Source organism: Scyliorhinus torazame, chromosome 17 (genome assembly GCF_047496885.1).
Source record: "Scyliorhinus torazame isolate Kashiwa2021f chromosome 17, sScyTor2.1, whole genome shotgun sequence".
NCBI lineage: Eukaryota > Metazoa > Chordata > Chondrichthyes > Carcharhiniformes > Scyliorhinidae > Scyliorhinus > Scyliorhinus torazame.
In genome coordinates, this window is record NC_092723.1 from 72,898,987 (window position 1) to 72,916,843 (window position 17,857).

General features: G+C 45.4%; 1 long non-coding RNA gene across 2 annotated transcripts in view; it reads left to right on the forward strand.

Annotated features, from left to right (window-relative positions):
• Nucleotides 1-7: 7 nt before the first annotated feature.
• The window catches only part of LOC140393947 (uncharacterized), a 99,844-nt gene continuing 81,994 nt past the window's right edge, over nt 8-17,857 (forward strand). Inside the window, exons 1-3 of one of the 2 annotated variants that reach the window (XR_011935789.1) lie at nt 8-144; nt 358-1,685; nt 2,124-2,327. This is a non-coding gene — a long non-coding RNA (uncharacterized lncRNA). Of the gene's footprint in view, nt 145-357; nt 1,686-2,123; nt 3,552-17,857 lie in introns of those variants that run through there. The other variant, XR_011935788.1, reaches the window with a different exon arrangement.

The following is a 17,857-nucleotide window of genomic DNA, read 5'->3' on the forward strand; positions in this document are numbered from 1 at the left end:
GAAAACGCTTCGCCGAGAGATCGAAGCCCGGTCACTCTCGGCACGGCAAAGCCGGAGCTCGGTGCCGCTCGTCACACCGGGGGGAGGGTGTTATTTTCTTCCGTCGCTCTGCTATAACAATCCTGCCAGCCTGTGAGGGGGGAGGTGAGATTTTAATCTCCTCATCACCGTCTCTCGCCTGCTTTTTTTCTCTCAAAGGGCCGGGGGTTTTGGCAGGAGTTCTGTTCGTTTCTCTCCATCGGCTCCCGTTCTCTTTTTTTTTTTGATTGAATTTATAGGGGGTTTTTTTTCGAAACGAATCGAATTTTAATTTTTTTTCAAATTTTTTTCTCTCCCCGTCTCTCTCTTCCCTCACAGACAATGAAAACCGAGCGGCCGAGCAATTACCCGCCAGAGGGGGGGTCCTGCAATTCCGCAAAACAGCCTGCCGCCATGGCTGCCTTGCCTAGCACACGCAGGGCGGGCTGGGAATTGGAGTCAGCCGCCCCGCCGCCGGACGTTAGGGGACAGGGGAGAGGTCGAGGGAGGAAGACTACGACTCCCAGAGTGCGCCAAGCCAGCTGCACCTGATGCTCCGGCCGGCAGACGCCGTTGGAAAGGAGAGCGCAGGCGCCAGGTGCGCGATGGTTCTCGGGAGATGTAGTCTGCGCGCCTCGGAGGCGCGGTTAAAGGAGTCGAGTGATAGCGAGGGGTGAGTGCGCGCGCCCGGCAGCGTTGTAGTTCCCCCGAGCTCCGCAGCCCAACTAGGGAGCGGCGGAATGAACTACAAGCACCGGCATGCAACGCGCACAACTAGTTTGTTGCTTCAAAATGGCAGGATGCTAGGACGCTGTGCTTAGAAACGAATTACTGAGGACTGTTTGAGTTTTGACTGCAAATAAACGGCCTACGCTCAACAGCCAGCAAATCGTAAATTTTCCTATTGGAAATTAGGCTCCTGTCACCTCCTTAACTATCGGTAGAATAACACAGTTAGTACCCATTGGTGTTCAATAGTTGACAAGTTATTCATGACAGAATAAAGTCAGGCGTCGGTTTCTTTAGTTGGAAACGTATATTTTGTATCTAAATCTTTCAATGATAAATGGATATATGCTCAATTGTCTTTAAATAGTGTCTGTATTACTGTTTTTATTTACTTTGTACTATAAAAGCTAGTTGAGTTGAGGAACTGCTTTTAAAGTGGTCTGAGACGAATGTCAGTTTTATCACCTGTCAATGTGATTGGAGTTGTGCTGTTATTTCGGGAGTTCTCCACACAAAGCGCAGAACTGCAATTTTCAACTCTCCGCATGTTAAAGGAGCAATCTCGCTTGTGTAGTTGCTAATATTAAACATAACCACTTTGTGATTAATTTTAAAAAAAATTAGAGTACCCAATTCATTTTTTTCCAATTAAGGGGCAATTTAGTGTGTCCAATCCACTTAGTTTGCACATCTTTTGGGTTGTGGGGGCGAAACCCACGCAAACACAGAGAGAATGTGCAAACTCCACACGGACAGTGACCCAGAGCCGGGATCGAACCCTGAGGCCAAAGTGCGAACCCACTGCTCCACCGTGCTGCCACCACTTTTTGATTAATTCGACATGAATGAGGATTATATTGGTCCCACCGAATGGTTATAGTACAGATGGAGGCCATTCGGCCCAGTGCCTTTGCTGACTGCACGTTTCTAGATTAAAGGTTAGTTCCACTCCCCATACCCTTTCCCCGTTTGTTTTCAGATAATTGTCCAATTTCCTTTTGATATCCATGATTGAATCTCTGCCTCCACCACATTTTCAGGCAGTGCATTTTCCTTCCTGACATTCGACTGGAATGTAATCTCTTAAATTATTGTTTAATTTAGATCGAGGATGGCTATGCGTTGCTAAAATTGTTGAAGCAAAGCAGGGGCGCCGTTTTATAATTCCTTGTTTCCGTTCTTCGTGTTCTCACAGCGGAGGGAACATATTTTACAAAAGACGTAAAACGCACTATTGATATCTGTGTAGCTGAAAGTGACAGTATTAACAAATCATTTTTAACTTAATAAATTCAGTGTTCTGGGATGAATGTTTACTGGAACATTCATCCTTTAATATAAAATTTCGTGGTCATTCATCTCCCTTCTGTTTACAGACAAACTAGCTGCTGGTGGGAGCTATCGGTTTTGGTCAGTGATCAGATTATGAATGTTGGTATTCGCGAATGACTCCAGATAAAACTTGGTGAAAGGTCGCAGGTTATGAGTATTGTGACTGAGAAAGTGAAAGTTCTGCAAAGACATAACCCCAGAAGAATTGTGACGTGGGATTGCAATCATGTGGATTTAACTGGAATCTTGTAAGTTTAGGTTACGAATATGTAGACTTATAACTTAAAGTAAAACAACATGGAAGAATGGAAGTAGGTGTTAATTCCGAAGGATGAGAGTACTGGGTGAATATATTTTTTATATAGTTAATTTAGGGAGGGTGACAAAGCAGATGTAGAACACATTGCATCTACTTTAAACTGAATTAAAGCACAAAAAGATATATAATTTTTGAAATGTCCCATGCATGTTAGTGACTACTCTGTTGGAATGTGAATTAACCTTGTCCAACAACATTGTAGGAGCACTTTCACCACCACAGAGACCACAGATGTTCAACAAGGTGATTCACCCCCACCTTTATCAGGGAAATTTGGAATGGGCAATAAATGCCAATGAAGGCTACTTTCTGTGAATGAGTTTAAACGAATACACTTGGTACAAGTAACAGATTCTAATTTTGTTATTTTTAGTATATGAATGCACACAAGAAAGTCACTGTGGGCGAAGGTGTAGTACAGTTAACAGTCATCAACATTCTTTGTGTCAGATCTATATTCTCGCTGCCCCGTCTCTGTTGATTGTACGGATTTCAATACTAGACCAATGTTAACTCCTGTGCCTCATAATAGAATTTATTTTTAAATTGATTTCAAAGGGCAAGGTGAAAGGAAACATTGCTCCACATATTGAGAAGAGTAACTCCAATTGACAGCTAATGCTTCACAAATGTGCAATTATTATTCTGTATAGCTACTCATCAAATATCTGAATCTAATACCAATGTTATCTTGAAAGAATATTTTGGGGTACTTGTTTGTGTGTGCATATATATATGAGTAATTTGAAACATGATTTGCAATAAATGTAACATACTTGTAAGGAGCAGTAACTTTGGGCCTGTGGTATCCCAAGGTTTTCCACCTCTGGGGCTTTCCTCATGTCAAGTCTGAGCCTGTTACAGACTAATTGTTAGAGATCGCCATAATTAGTCAACAACTCTGTTAGCATTGTGCCATGTGACTGCCAGGATGGTGGAAGGCAGATACACTTTTTTTCATTTTGTAATCCCAATGTTCCTGTCAATGAACCCCTACTGAATGCATGTCCATGTTATGGATTTTATTGAGATAGAGGGTGTGATTTACTCTGGTCCATGTGGAAGTTGTTGAATCTTCCAACCTATACAATAGATGCAGTTTGGCAGTGAATGATCAAATTCTGGAATGAAGCAAATAAATGACCTGAATTTATGGGTATTGCTAAGTCCTCAAAATGTTGTACATTTGTTTTTAAGCCCCAGTTCCTTGCCCCAGAAACATTAAGATTGGAGGGGGCAGTGCAAGTTATGTGAAGATAAATTTACCTTTGAATGCAGATATGAATGATAGACTGTAATAAAGAGCAAAAACTGGGGCCACCTAGGGTAAATGCATCACACTAACCAATAATGAAAACAATAACTGCCAAAATCCAATAAAAAGCATTGTCCTTATTTAGATGAGAATGTAGACTCAACAGGAATCCATAAGGCAATACATTGATTATGATCTGACTGATTAAAACCTTTAAAAGATTATTCAAATAAAAGTAACCTTTGAAGTCAAAAATCATTCTTGGAGGAAGTATAATTTACAATGTACAGTACATGGTCTGCTGCAGTCTTATTATGAAGGAGTCAGAAAATACCAATTGTAAAATAATATACGCTCAACTCAAATTAAGACTTAGTTAAGGACACTGGTGGCAACAATGTGGAGAGTGGGAAGCAAAACCATTGCAGGTTATTCTGTGGCCTCAACCAAATTGGTGGGAATGAAATCCGGAAACTGCAGTCCCACACAGCTGGGTGACAGAAGAGGTGTTGGAGCAGAGTTTCAAGGTGAACCATGTCAAAGTCTGCACAGGTCAAAGAGGAGTATCGTTTACTATTGTGACACTTACTGAGGGTAGGTTGTAATTTTGACTTTGGTAAGAGCTGCTTCAGCACTGTGATAGGGGTGGAAACCTGATCAGACAATTTCTGAAGAAGATAGGAATGGATTTGGAAGACCACCACACATTCAAGGGCTTTGGAGAGGAAAGGGACTTTTGAGATGGGGCACAGTTTTCAGAGCTGGATTTTCAAGACATTTGTTTAGGAGAGGGGTGATTTCAATATATCTAAAGGTGAGAGGGATTGAATTTGATGAGCCCTTTAATATGTCAGCTAACACAGAAGCCAGGAAGGGAAGCGGAGTTATCAGCAGTTTAGTGGGAATAGTCTAGAGAGCAAGACTTGGATCTCATCAAGAAGTTAAACTCAGAGAGGCATGAGGTTAGGAGAGAAACTGGTGAAAAATATGAGTACAGGGTAATGAGAAAGGCAAATCTTAAAGCAAGTTAAGCCTGATGGGCTACAGGATGGGAGGGAAACAGCAGAGGTTGCACTCAGAAACTAAATCAACTTTTAGATAAGTTACCTACCCTATTTAAAAATGTTATAAAAACATGTTTATCAAAAACGACTTTACTTATTGAATGTGCTGCCAGATAAGTTTTAAGACTGAACAGCATTTTTAAGTGACTTAAATACTAGCTCCGAAGATGCCCAAACTTGCTGTAAATACTAGCTGTAACTTCCAATGCCTTCAGAAAGGAGCCAGGCTGTCTAGAAATAGCCCTTGGTGACAATCAAGATAGACCTATCTCTTGAACCATTCACAAAACATCCAGGTGTAACTTATGTATTCAGCTGGATGTGGACCAAAGCATGAGACTCAATCATGTTGGAAAATGGCTCCGCTGAGAAAGGAACTCCACCAGCCACAATCTAATAATTTTTAAACAAACCTGGAATCAGCTTGCGATGACTATGACAGTAAATGGTCAGTTTGTGAGAGGAAGTCATGTGATGAGCAAGTTACCCTTGTGTTTTACGAAACTGCTTCCAGGGACAGAATGAGAACAGAAAAATTCTTGAGTTGGCTCTCTTTCTCCAGTCATCCTATTACCTTGTGCCCTACCTGCTTTTTGACCAGCTATCTTTTTTTAAAAATGTATTTTATTACAAACATGTATCAAAACAGGTTACAGCGAATAAACACAGGAAACATACTTCCCAACAGTCTGTACAGAATTTTCCCCTTTTTCACCCCCTCCCCCTTCCCGCGACGAACAGACCCTCAAATACGGTCACAAACATCTCCCACCTTTCCTCAAACTCCCTGAAGAGCCCCTTAACTCATACTTTATCTTCACTAATTGCAGGCCTTCCTCCTCTCCATGAGCTCCGGCCTCTTTAAAACCCCAAATATTGCCACCAAAGGGTCCGGGTCCACCTCCTCCTCCACTAATCTGGCTAAAACTGCGAACACTCCTGTCCAGAATCTTCCCAATTTTTCGCAACCCCAAAACATGTGCACATGATTCATTGGCCCCCGCCCACACCTCACACTCATCTGCTACCCCCTGAAAGAACCCACTCATTCTCACCCAAGTCATATGCACCCTGTGCACCACCTTAAACTGTATCAGGCTCATCCTTGCACAAGAGGAGGTCCTGTTTACCCTATGCAGTGCCTTATTCCATACTCCCCAATTGATCTCCCCTCCCAACTCCGCTTCCCATTTCTCCTTGATCTTCACCCCCCACTTGCCTCCCTGCTCCCCCAGACACTTGTTTATATCCCCAATTCTTCCCTCCCCTCCTACATCCGGAAGCAGCAGTTGCTCCAGCAGGGTGTATCCCGGCAACTTGTGGAACCCAATCCAGAGCTTTCGCGCAAAGTCCCTAACCTGCAGAGACCTGAAGTCACTCCCCCTCGGCAGCTCTACCCCCACTCCCTTAGCTCCTCCAGACTGGAGAATCCTTCCTCCAAATACAGATCCCTCACCTTGACCAGCCCCACTTCCCTCCACCTCCTGTATACACAATGCATCCCCCCCCCCCCCCCCCCCCCCCCCCCCCCCGGCTCAAGCCCATGATTCTCACACAGCGGCGTTAGCACCGACATCCCTTCCACCCTAAAATGCCTCCTCAACTGATTCCATATCTTCACTGTGGATTGCACTACCGAGCTCCTTGAATACCTATTTGGAGCTATTGGCAACACTGACGTCACCATAGCCCTCAAACTAGACCCCTTACAAGATTCCTCCTCCATCCGAACCCACACTACCCCATCTCCTTCCCACCACCGCCGTACCTTATCCACATCCGCTGCCCAATAATAAGGAAGCAAGTTCGGCAACGCCAAACCCCCCCTGCTACCTCTGCCTCTAGTAGGGTCCTCCCCAGCCTCGTCACCTTCCCCGCCCATACAAAGTCAGAAATGATCGTGTCCACTTTACAAAAAAAGGCCTTTGGTATAAAGATAGGGAGAGCTTGAAAGATAAACAAGAACCTCAGCAGAATATTCATTTTCACCACTTGGACCCTCCCCACCAGCATTAGGTGCAGTGTATCCCACCTCTTAAGATCACAGAATCATAGAATTTACAGTGCAGAAGGAGGCCATTCGGCCCATCGAGTTTGCATCGGCTCTTGGAAAGAGCACCCTACCCAAGGTCAACACCTCCACCCTATCCCCATAACCCAGTAACCAAATCCAACACTAAGGCCAATTTTGGACACTAAGGGCAATTTATCATGCCCAATCCACCTAACCTGCACATCTTTGGACTGTGGGAGGAAACCAGAGCACCCGGAGGAAACCCACGCACACACGGGGAGGATGTGCAGACTCCGCACAGACAGTGACCCAAGCCGGAATCGAACCTGGGACCCTGGAGCTGTGAAGCAATTGTGCTATCCACATTGCTACCGTGCTGCCCACAAGATCCTCCCTAGCCTCCTCCACAAGCTTCGTTAAGTTCCACATATGGAGCCCAGGCCATCCCCTCGCTACCCGAGTCCCCAAATACCTAAACTATTGTTATGGGCCAGGGTTTAGAGAACCCCAAAGTGTATCATGGAGTTCACCTGACCCACAACTTTTAATAGATTGTGGTATGGGGAGCACACGGCCCACTCTACAGGTGTAGTACAGCAGAATTTTTTTTAAAGCAAAACAATGTTTATTCTATGAACTCAAATTAACCCTTTTAAAACATACAGTGAACATCTTAGCAACCATTAATTCAATTATCTTCCCTGGCTCTGACACCACATCCCCAGCCCCAGTCCGTATCTTCAATATTTCCCTGCATGCAGCCTGCCTCCGCAGCTGGTGCTCTAGCATGCGGCTCCCCTTCTCCCCATTCTCATATTGCACCCCCCTTGCCCTACGCAGTTCCCTACTGCCCTCCCTGTTGTCAGCCTGTCAAACTGCCCATGCACCCTTTTCCTCCACGCCAATCCCTCCACGGTGGGCACCCTCGAATATTCCCTGTCCCCCACCTCCACTATCTTGCTCATGAGACGGTCATGTTCCTCCCTTTTTTCCCTATCCGTACCAGCCTTAAACAAAATAATTTCCCACCGGATCACTGCCTTCAGTGCTTCCCAAAAAATGGCCGCTGATACCTCTCCATTCTGATTCAACTCCACATACTCTTTAATTGCCACCCGCACCTTATCACAAAAACCTCCATCCGCCAAAAACCCCGAGTCAAACCTCCAACCCGGCCTCTGCTCTTGTCCCGACCTAAACCAAATGTCCAGCCAGTGAGGTGCATGGTCCGAGATAACTATCCCCGCATACTCTGCCCACTCCACCCCAACCAAAATCTCCCGACTCACTACAAAGTAATCAATCCTGGCATACACCTTATAGATGTGTGAAAAGAAGGAATACTCCCTTCTCCCTGGGTATTGAAATCGCCATGGATCCACCATACCCATCCTCTCCATAACCCCCTCCCCCAGCTCCCTTGCCATTCGTACCCTACTGTTATGGGCCAGGGTTTAGAGAACCCCAAAGTGTATCATGGAGTTCACCTGACCCACAACCTTTACTCGATTGTGGTATGGGGAGCACACGGTCCACTCTACAGGTGTGGTACAGCAGAAATGGAAAAGTATTTTTTAAAGCAAAACAATTTTTATTCTGGATTGGATTGGACTGGATTAGTTTATTGTCACGTGTACCGAGGTACAGTGAAAAGTATTTTTCTGCGAGCAGCTCAACAGATCATTAAGTACATGGGAAAAAAAGGGAATAAAAGAAAATACATAATAGGGCAACGCAAGGTATACAATGTAACTACATAAGCACAGGCATCGAATGAAGCATACAGGGTGTAGTGTTAATGAGGTCAGTCCATAAGAGGGTCTTTTAGGAGTCTGGTAACAGCGGGGAAGAAACTGTTTTTGAGTCTGTTTGTGCGTGTTCTCAGACTTCTGTATCTCCTGCTCAATGGAAGAAGTTGGAAGAGTGAGTAAGCCGGGTGGGAGGGGTCTTTGATTATGCTGCCCGCTTTCCCCAGGCAGTGGGAGGTGTAGATGGAGTCAATGGATGGGAGGCAGGTTCGTGTGATGGACTGGGCGGTGTTCACGATTCTGAAGTTTCTTGCGGTCCTGGGCCGAGCAGTTGCCATACCAGTTTGTGATGCAGCCAGATAGGATGCTTTCTATGGTGCATCTGTAAAAGTTGGTAAGGGTTAATGTGGACATGCCAAATTTCCTTAGTTTCCTGAGGAAATATAGGCGCTGTTGTGGTGGTAGCGTGACGTGGGTGGACCAGGGCAGATTTTTGGAGATGTGCACCCCTAGGAATTTTAAACTGCTAACCATCTCCACCTCGGCCCCGTTGATGCTGACAGGGTGTGTACTCTATGAACTCAAGTTAACCTTTTTAAAACATACGGTGAACATCTTAGCAACCATTAATTCAAATACAACCCCCAAAGACTACAACACTAAGTAAACCTTTAAGCTTTCCTTTTTAACATCCATATGTCTTTTGATGGCAGAGAGAACAGCAGTACACCTGCTTGGTCTGGCTTCAGTTCCAACACTGAAAACGAAACTAAAACACACCCTGCAGCAAACAGCCTAAAACAAAAGTAAAAAACTGACAGACAGCCCAGTTCCACCCACTCTCTGACATCACTGCAGTAATAAACACCCATTTCTTAAAGATACTCTCACTACAGATATTTATATACACACCCATTTATAAACACCCATTTATTAAAGGTACTCTCACATGACACCTCCCCCCAAGAAAAAATAAATAAACCATCAACTTCAAGATGGTTTCATTTTTCACCTTTCACTATCCTTTAAGAAATGCACACAGTAAATATACTTTTTCGTTTCAAAAAAAACAACACCCGCAAACCGGTATAATAATATAATCCATCAGTGGAGCAACCACGCAACAGAACTTTTGCACAAATTCGATCAAATCCACTCATGCCAAGAAATCGCATTACTTCTCTTCGTCCTGAGGGTATCGGAAACTCCTCAATAACTGTTGGTTTCACATCCCATGTGACCATTCGACCCTGTCCAATTGTATAGCCAAGGAAAGTGACTTGGGCTTTTCCAAATTCACCTTTGGCTAGGTTTATCACCAAACTCACCTCCTGAAGTCGATCGAATAACTCCATCAGATGTTTTAAATGTTCTTTCCATGTCTGGATGAAAATTACCAGATCGTCGATCTACAACGCACAATTGGGTAATCCTGAAACAACTTTGTTAGTCAACCGCTGAAATGTGGCTAGGGCGTTTTTCATGCCAACTGGCATAACTTTGAATTGGTATATACCATCTGGAGTTACAAAAGCTGAAATTTCCTTCGCCCTTTCGGATAAGGGTACCTGTCAGTAACCTTTAAGTAAATCCAGTTTGGAAATAAAAGCTGATTGTCCCACTTTCTCAATGCAATCCTCCAAACGTGGGATAGGATAAGAGTCCATTCTTGTAACTGCATTAACCTTTCTATAGTCTACACACAACCGTTGGGGACCATCTGGTTTTGGTACCATCACTATGGGTGAGCTCCATTGGCTGCAACCCACTTCAATTATGCCATTTTTAAGCATACTTTCAATCTCTTTGTTAACCTGTGCCAATTTTAAAGGGTTAAGTCTGTATGGATGTTGTTTGATTGGAACAGCATTTCCCACATCTACATCATGTATAGCCATTTTACTACTTCCCAATTTATCTCCACAAATATGCCTATGTGATATCAATAACTCTTTCAGGTCAGTCCGTTTTTCCTCTGGAAGGTATCTCAACAATTTATCCCAATTTTTAAGAACATCCTCATTTTCCAATTTAATTTGAGGTATGTCAAATTCCAAGTCATCTGGATTTGGTTCATCACTTTGAGTTAGAATCATTAAAACCTCGTTTTTCTCTTCTGCCCTTTCAAAGTACCTTTTAAACATATTCACATGACACACTTGGTGAGTCTTCCTTCTATCTGGTGTTTTTACCACATAATTCACCTCACTTAATTTCCTTTCAATCTGATAAGGTCTGCAAAACCTTGCTTTTAAAGGTTCACCTACCACTCGTAACAACACTAAAACTTTATCGCCACTGGCAAAACTACGAACTTTGGATTTCTTGTCCGCTACCCGTTTCATCACATATTGTGCAACGTTTTTTTAAAAATATGTTTTTATTAAGAATTTTTCTTTTTAAAAAAAAATATATTTCTTAAAGTTTTTTAACAAAACAATTTTTTCCCCTTACAAACAATAACCCCCCCCCATAACAGAATAACACAAAATCGCCCTGAGCAAGCTATATACATGGTAAGATGATATATTTACATAGCTTTATACACTGGCTCTTGCCCGTTCGTGCCAGTTTCCCCCACCTTCCATGTTATCCCCCGCTCATCCGTCCCCTCATGCAATCTCTCGTTCCCCCCTCCACTCCCCCCCCCCCTCGCCCCCCCCCCCCCATGCTAGATCCACATCTAGCTCTTTTGCTCCCCCCATGTTACTTCCGTGAGTCAGATGACTTCTGCTGACCCTGGCTTCCCCCGCCTTCCCGTTGAACTCCCCCGTGTGGGAGTCTCTCTTCCTCCTTACATTCCTCCATCCCCCCCTCCCTTTTTTCTGGGGCGCGGGGAAAAACCCGCGCTTTCCTGAACCAGCCCCGCCCCCTGTGGCGCAGCTCCTGTTGTGGCCTTTATCCCGGTTTCCTCATCCCCGAGTCTCACCTCCCTCCAGCACCGATGCCCACATTCCCCATCATAATCATCTCGTCTACAGGAAAGAAAAAAGGGAAATTTTAGGAATTTTAACCAGAACTCTACCCACATCCCCATCCATCATCCCACCCATGAAGTATTCTTTGCCCATATTTACAACCCCATATACAACCAACATCTCCCCCCACAACCACATTCCCTCAGTTCGAGTCCAGTTTTTCCGTCTGAATAAAGGTCCAAGCATCTTCTGGCGTTTCAAAATAATGGTGTCGGTCCTGATAAGTGACCCACAGTCGCGCAGGCTGCAGCATGCCGAACCTGACTTTTTTTATGCAGCACCGCCTTGGCCCGGTTGAAGCCAGCTCTCCTCCTTGCCACCTCCGCGCTCCAATCCTGGTAAACTCGGATCACCGCGTTCTCCCATCTACTGCTCCGCACCTTCTTGGTTCATCTCAGCACACTTTCTTTGTCCGCGAAGCGATGGAACCTTGCCACTATCGCCCTCGGCGGCCTTGGGTCTCCTCGCCAGGACCCGGTGAGCCCCTTCCAGCTCCAGGAGGCTCGGAGAGGCCTCCACACCCATCAGCGAATGGAGCATCATACTCACGTACGCCCCGGCATCAGCTCCCTCCACTCCTTCGGGAAGACCCAGAATCCGGAGGTTCTTCCTCCTCGACCTGTTTTCCAGGACCTCAATTCTCTTGGCCCACCTCCTGTCCACCGCCTCGTGCGCCTCCATTTTTACCGCCAGGCCCAGGATCTCGTCCTCGTTGGTATTCACTTTATCATTCACCTCACGAAGCTCCACCGCCTGGGTCTTCTGGGTCTCCTTCAGCCCCTCGATCGCCAACAGCATTGGTGCCAGCACCTCCTTTTTCAGCTCCTCCACACATCGCTTGAGGAACTCCTGCTGGTCTGGCCCCCACGCTGCTCGCTCTCTGCCCTCCGCCATCTTGCTTTTTTCCCCTCGTTTTAGTCTCTACTCCAGGGCCTCTTTTCTCGTCGTTCCACCGCTGATCTCGGCCATATATCGTAAGGGGAGACCTTACTGCACTTTACCACACGGGATTAATTCAAAAAAAGCTCCGTTGGGTCTCCTCTGGAGAGCCCGAAAGACCGTTGTCGCGGGGGCTGTCGAAACGTGCGGCTTAGCTCCACATCGTCGCAACCGGAAGTCATATTGTGCAACTTTTAAATGTTGTCTAGCCAATTCACCCGCTCTATTTAATCGTTCCCTAAAATTTGACACGTAATCCAATAATGTAATTTCCGATTTCTCACTCACCAATTTTTTCTTAATCAATTTAATGGTCCTCTACCTCATGACCAAAAATTAGTTCAAAAGGACTGAATTTGGCTGATTCAAAGAACGAAGAAAAGTACAGCACAGGAACAGGCCCTTCGGCCTTCCAAGCCTGTGCCGACCATGCTGCCCGTCTAAACTAAAATCTTCTACACTTCCTGGGTCCGTATCCCTCTATTCCCATCCTATTCATGTATTTGTCAAGATGCCCCTTAAATGTCACTATCGTCCCTGCTTCCACCACCTCCTCTGGCAGCGAGTTCCAGGCACCCACTACCCTCTGTGTAAAAAAACCTGCCTCGTACATCTCTAAATCTTGCCCCTCACACCTTAAACCTATGCCCCCTAGTAATTGACCCCTCTACCCTGGAAAAAAGCCTTTGACTATCCACTCTGTCTATGCCCCTCATAATTTTGTAGACCTCTATCAGGTCACCCCTCAACCTCCTTCGTTCCAGTGAGAACAAACCGAGTTTATTCAACCGCTCCTGATAGCTAATGCCCTCCATACCAGGCAACATCCTGGTAAGTTTCTTCTGCACCCTCTCTAAATCTTCCACATCCTTCTGGTAGTGTGGCGACCAGAATTGAACACTATACTCCAAGTGTGGCCTAACTAAGGTCCGACACAGCTGCAATATGACTTGCCAATTCTTATACTCAATGCCCCAGCCAATGAAGGCACGCATGCCGTATGCCTTCTTGACTACCTTCTCCACCTGTGTTGCCCCTTTCAGTGACCTGTGGACCTTTACCCCTAGATCTCTCTGACTTTCAATACTCTTGAGGGTTCTACCATTCACTGTATATTTCCTACCTGCATTAGACCTTCCAAAATGCATTACCTCACATTTGTCCGGATTAAACTCCTTCTGCCATCTCTCTGCCCAAGTCTCCATACGATCTAAATCCTGCTGTATCCTCTGACAGTCCTCATCGCTATCCGCAATTCCACCAACCTTTGTGTCGTCTGCAAACTTACTAATCAGACCAGTTACATTTTCCTCCAAATCATTTATATATACTACGAACAGGAAAGGTCCCAGCACTGATCCCTGCGGAACACCACTAGTCACAGCCCTCCAATTAGAAAAGCACCCTTCCATTGCTACTCTCTGCCTTCTATGACCTAGCCAGTTCTGTATCCATCTTGCCAGCTCACCCCTGATCCCGTGTGACTTCACCTTTTGTACCAGTCTACCATGAGGGACCTTGTCAAAGGCCTTACTGAAGTCCATATAGACAACATCCACTGCCCTACCTGCATCAATCATCTTTGTGACCTCTTGGAAAAACTCTATCAAGTGAGTGAGACACGACCTCCCCTTCACAAAACCATGCTGCTTCTCGCTAATACGTCCATTTGCTTCCAAATGGGAGTAGATCCTGACTTGAAGAATTCTCTCCAGTAATTTCCCTACCACTGACGTAAGGCTCACCCGGCCTGTAGTTCCCTGGATTATCCTTGCTACCCTTCTTAAACAAAGGAACAACATTGGCTATTCTCCAGTCCTCCAGGACATCACCTGAAGACGGTGAGGATCCAAAGATTTCTGTCAATGCCTCAGCAATTTCCTCTCTAGCCGCCTTCAGTATTCTGGGGTAGATCCCATCAGGCCCCTGGGGACATATCTACCGTAACATTTTTCATGACGCCCAACACCTCGTCTTTTTTGGATCTCAATGTGACCCAGGCTATCTACACACCCTTCTCCAGACTAAACATCCACCAATTCCTTCTCTTTGGTGAATACTGATGCAAAGTATTCATTTAGTACCTCACCCATTTCCTCTGGCTCCACACATAGATTCCCTTGCCTATCCTTCAGTGGGCCAACCCTTTCCCTGGCTACCCTCTTGCTTTTTATGTACGTGTAGAAAGCCTTGGGGTTTTCCTTAACCCTATTTGCCAATGACTTTTTGTGACCCCTTCTAGCCCTCCTGACTCCTTGCTTCCTACTTTCCTGATATTCCACACAGGCTTTGTCTGTTCCCAGCCTTCTAGCCCTGACAAATGCCTCCTTTTTATTTTTGACGAGGCCTACAATATCTCTCGTTATCCAAAGTTCCCGAAATTTGCCGTATTTATCCTTCTTCCCACAGGAACATGCCGGTCCTGAATTCCTTTCAACTGACATTTGAAAGCCTCCCACAGTCAGATGTTGATTTACCCTCAAACATCCGCCCCCAATCTAGGTTCTTCAGTTCCCGCGTAATATTGTTATAATTAGCCTTCCCCCAATTTAGCATATTCACCCTAGGACCACTCTTATCCTTCTCCACCAGCACTTTAAAACTCTAGTACTCTTCGGGAGGGTTTAAACTAATTTGGCAGGGGAATGAGAACTGGATTTGTAGTCCAGCAACTAAGGTAGCCGATATTCAGGGCGCCAAAGCGTGTAGTGAGGCAGTGGGGAAGGGAACACTGACAAAGGAGTGTACTTGCAGGCACGGAGATGGGCTGAAGTGTGTATACTTCAACGCAAGAAGCATCAGGAATAAGGTGGGTGAACTAAGGCATGGATCGGTACTTGGGACTACGATGTGGTGGCCATCACGGAAACTTGGATAGAAGAGGGGCAGAAATGGTTGTTGGAGGTCCCTGGTTATAGATGTTTCAATAAGATTAGGGAGGGTGGTAAAAGAGGTGGGGGGGTGGCATTGTTAATTAGAGATAGTATAACAGCTGCAGAAAGGCAGTTCGAGGAGTATCTGCCTACTGAGGTAGTATGAGTTGAAGTCAGAAATAGGAAAGGAGCAGTCACCTTGTTAGGAGTTTTCTATTGGCCCCCCAATAGTAGCAGAGATGTGGAGGAACAGATTGGGAAACAAATTTTGGAAAGGTGCAGAAGTCACAGGGTAGTAATCATGGGTGACTTCAACTTCCCAAACATTGAGTGGAAACTCTTTAGATCAAATAGTTTGGATGGGGTGGTGTTTGTGCAGTGTGTCCAGGAAGCTTTTCTAACACAGTATGTAGATTGTCTGACCAGAAGGGAGGCCATATTGGATTTGGTACTTGGTAATGAACCAGGGCAAGTGATAGATTTGTTAGTGGGGGAGCATTTTGGAGATAGTGACCACAATTCTGTGACTTTCACTTTAGTAATGGAGAGGGATAGGTATGTGCAACAGGGCAAGGTTTACAATTGGGGGAAGGGTAAATACGATGTTGTCGGACAAGAATTGAAGTGCATAAGTTGGAAACATAGGCTGTCAGGGAAGGACACAAGTGAAATGTGGAACTTGTTCAAGGAACAGGTACTACGTGTCCTTGATATGTATGTCCCTGTCAGGCAGGGAAGAGATGGTCGAGTGAGGGAACCATGGTTGACAAGAGAGGTTGAATGTCTTGTTAAGAGGAAAAGGGAGACTTATGTAAGGCTGAGGAAACAAGGTTCAGACAGGGCGCTGGAGGGATACAAGATAGCCAGGAGGGAACTGAAGAAAGGGATTAGGAGAGCTAAGAGAGAGCATGGCGGGTAGGATCAAGGAAAACCCCAAGGCCTTTTACACATATGTGAGCAATATGAGAATGACTAGAGCGAGGGTAGGTCCGATCAAGGACAGGAGCGGGAGATTGTGTATTGAATCTGAAGAGATAAGAGAGGTCTTGAACGAGTACTTTTCTTCTGTATTTACAAATGAGAGGGGCCATATTGTTGGAGAGGACAGTGTGAAAGAGTCTGGTAAGCTCGAGGAAATACTTGTTAGGAAGGAAGATGTGTTGGGCATTTTGAAAAACTTGAGGATAGACAAGTCCCCCGGGGCCTGACGGGATATATCCAAGGATTCTATGGGAAGCAAGAGATGAAATTGCAGAGCTGTTGCCAATGATCTTTTCGTCCTCACTGTCAACAGGGGTGGAACCAGGGGATTGGAGAGTGGCGAATGTCGTGCCCCTGTTCAAAAAAGGGACCAGGGATAACCCTGGGAATTACAGGCCAGTTAGTCTTACTTCGGTGGTAGGCAAAGTAATGGAAAGGGTACTGAAGGATAGGATTTCTGAGCATCTGGAAAGACACTGCTTGATTAGGGATAGTCAGCACGGATTTGTGAGGGGTAGGTCTTGCCTTACTCGTATTGAATTCTTTGAGGAGGTGACCAAGCATGTGGATGAAGGTAAAGCAGTGGATGTAGTGTACATGGATTTTAGTAAGGCATTTGATAAGGTTCCCCATGGTAGGCTTATGCAGAAAGTAAGGAGGCATGGGATAGTGGGAAATTTGGCCAGTTGGATAACGAACTGGCTAACCGATAGAAGTCAGAGAGTGGGCGTGGATGGCAAATATTCAGCCTGGATCTCAATTACCAGTGGTGTACCGCAGGGATCAGTTCTGGGTCCTCTGCTGTTTGTGATTTTCATTAATGACTTGGATGAGGGAGTTGAAGGGTGAGTCAGTAAATTTGCAGACGATACGAAGATTGGTGGAGTTGTGGATAGTGAGGAGGGATGTTGTCGGCTGCAAAGAGACATAGCTAGGAAGCAGAGCTGGGCTGAGAAGTGGCAGATGGAGTTTAACCCTGAAAAGTGTGAGGTTGTCCATTTTGGAAAGACAAATATGAATGTGGAATACAGGGTTAACGGTAGAGTTCTTGGCAATGTGGAGGAACAGAGAGATCTTGGGTCTATGTTCATACATCTTTGAAAGTTGCCACTCAAGTGGATAGAGCTGCAAAGAAGGCCTATGGTGTGCTAGCGTTCATTAACAGAGGGATTGAATTTAAGAGCCGTGAGGTGATGATGCAGCTGTACAAAACTTTGGTAAGGTCACATTTGGAGTACTGTGTACAGTTCTGGTCGCCTCATTTTAGGAAGGATGTGGAAGCTTTGGAAAAGGTGCAAAGGAGATTTACCAGGATGTTGCCTGGAATGGAGAGTCGGTCTTACGAGGAAAGGTTGAGGGTGCTGGGCCTTTTCTCATTAGAACGGAGAAGGATGAGGGGCGACTTGATAGAGGTTTATACGATGATCAGGGGAATAGATAGAGTAAACAGACAGAGACTTTTTCCCCAGGTGGAACAAACCATTACAAGGGGACATAAATTTAAGGTGAATGGTGGAAGATATAGGGGGGATGTCAGAGGTAGGTTCTTTACCCAGAGAGTAGTGGGGGCATGGAATGCACTGCCTGTGGAAGTCGCTGAGTCGGAA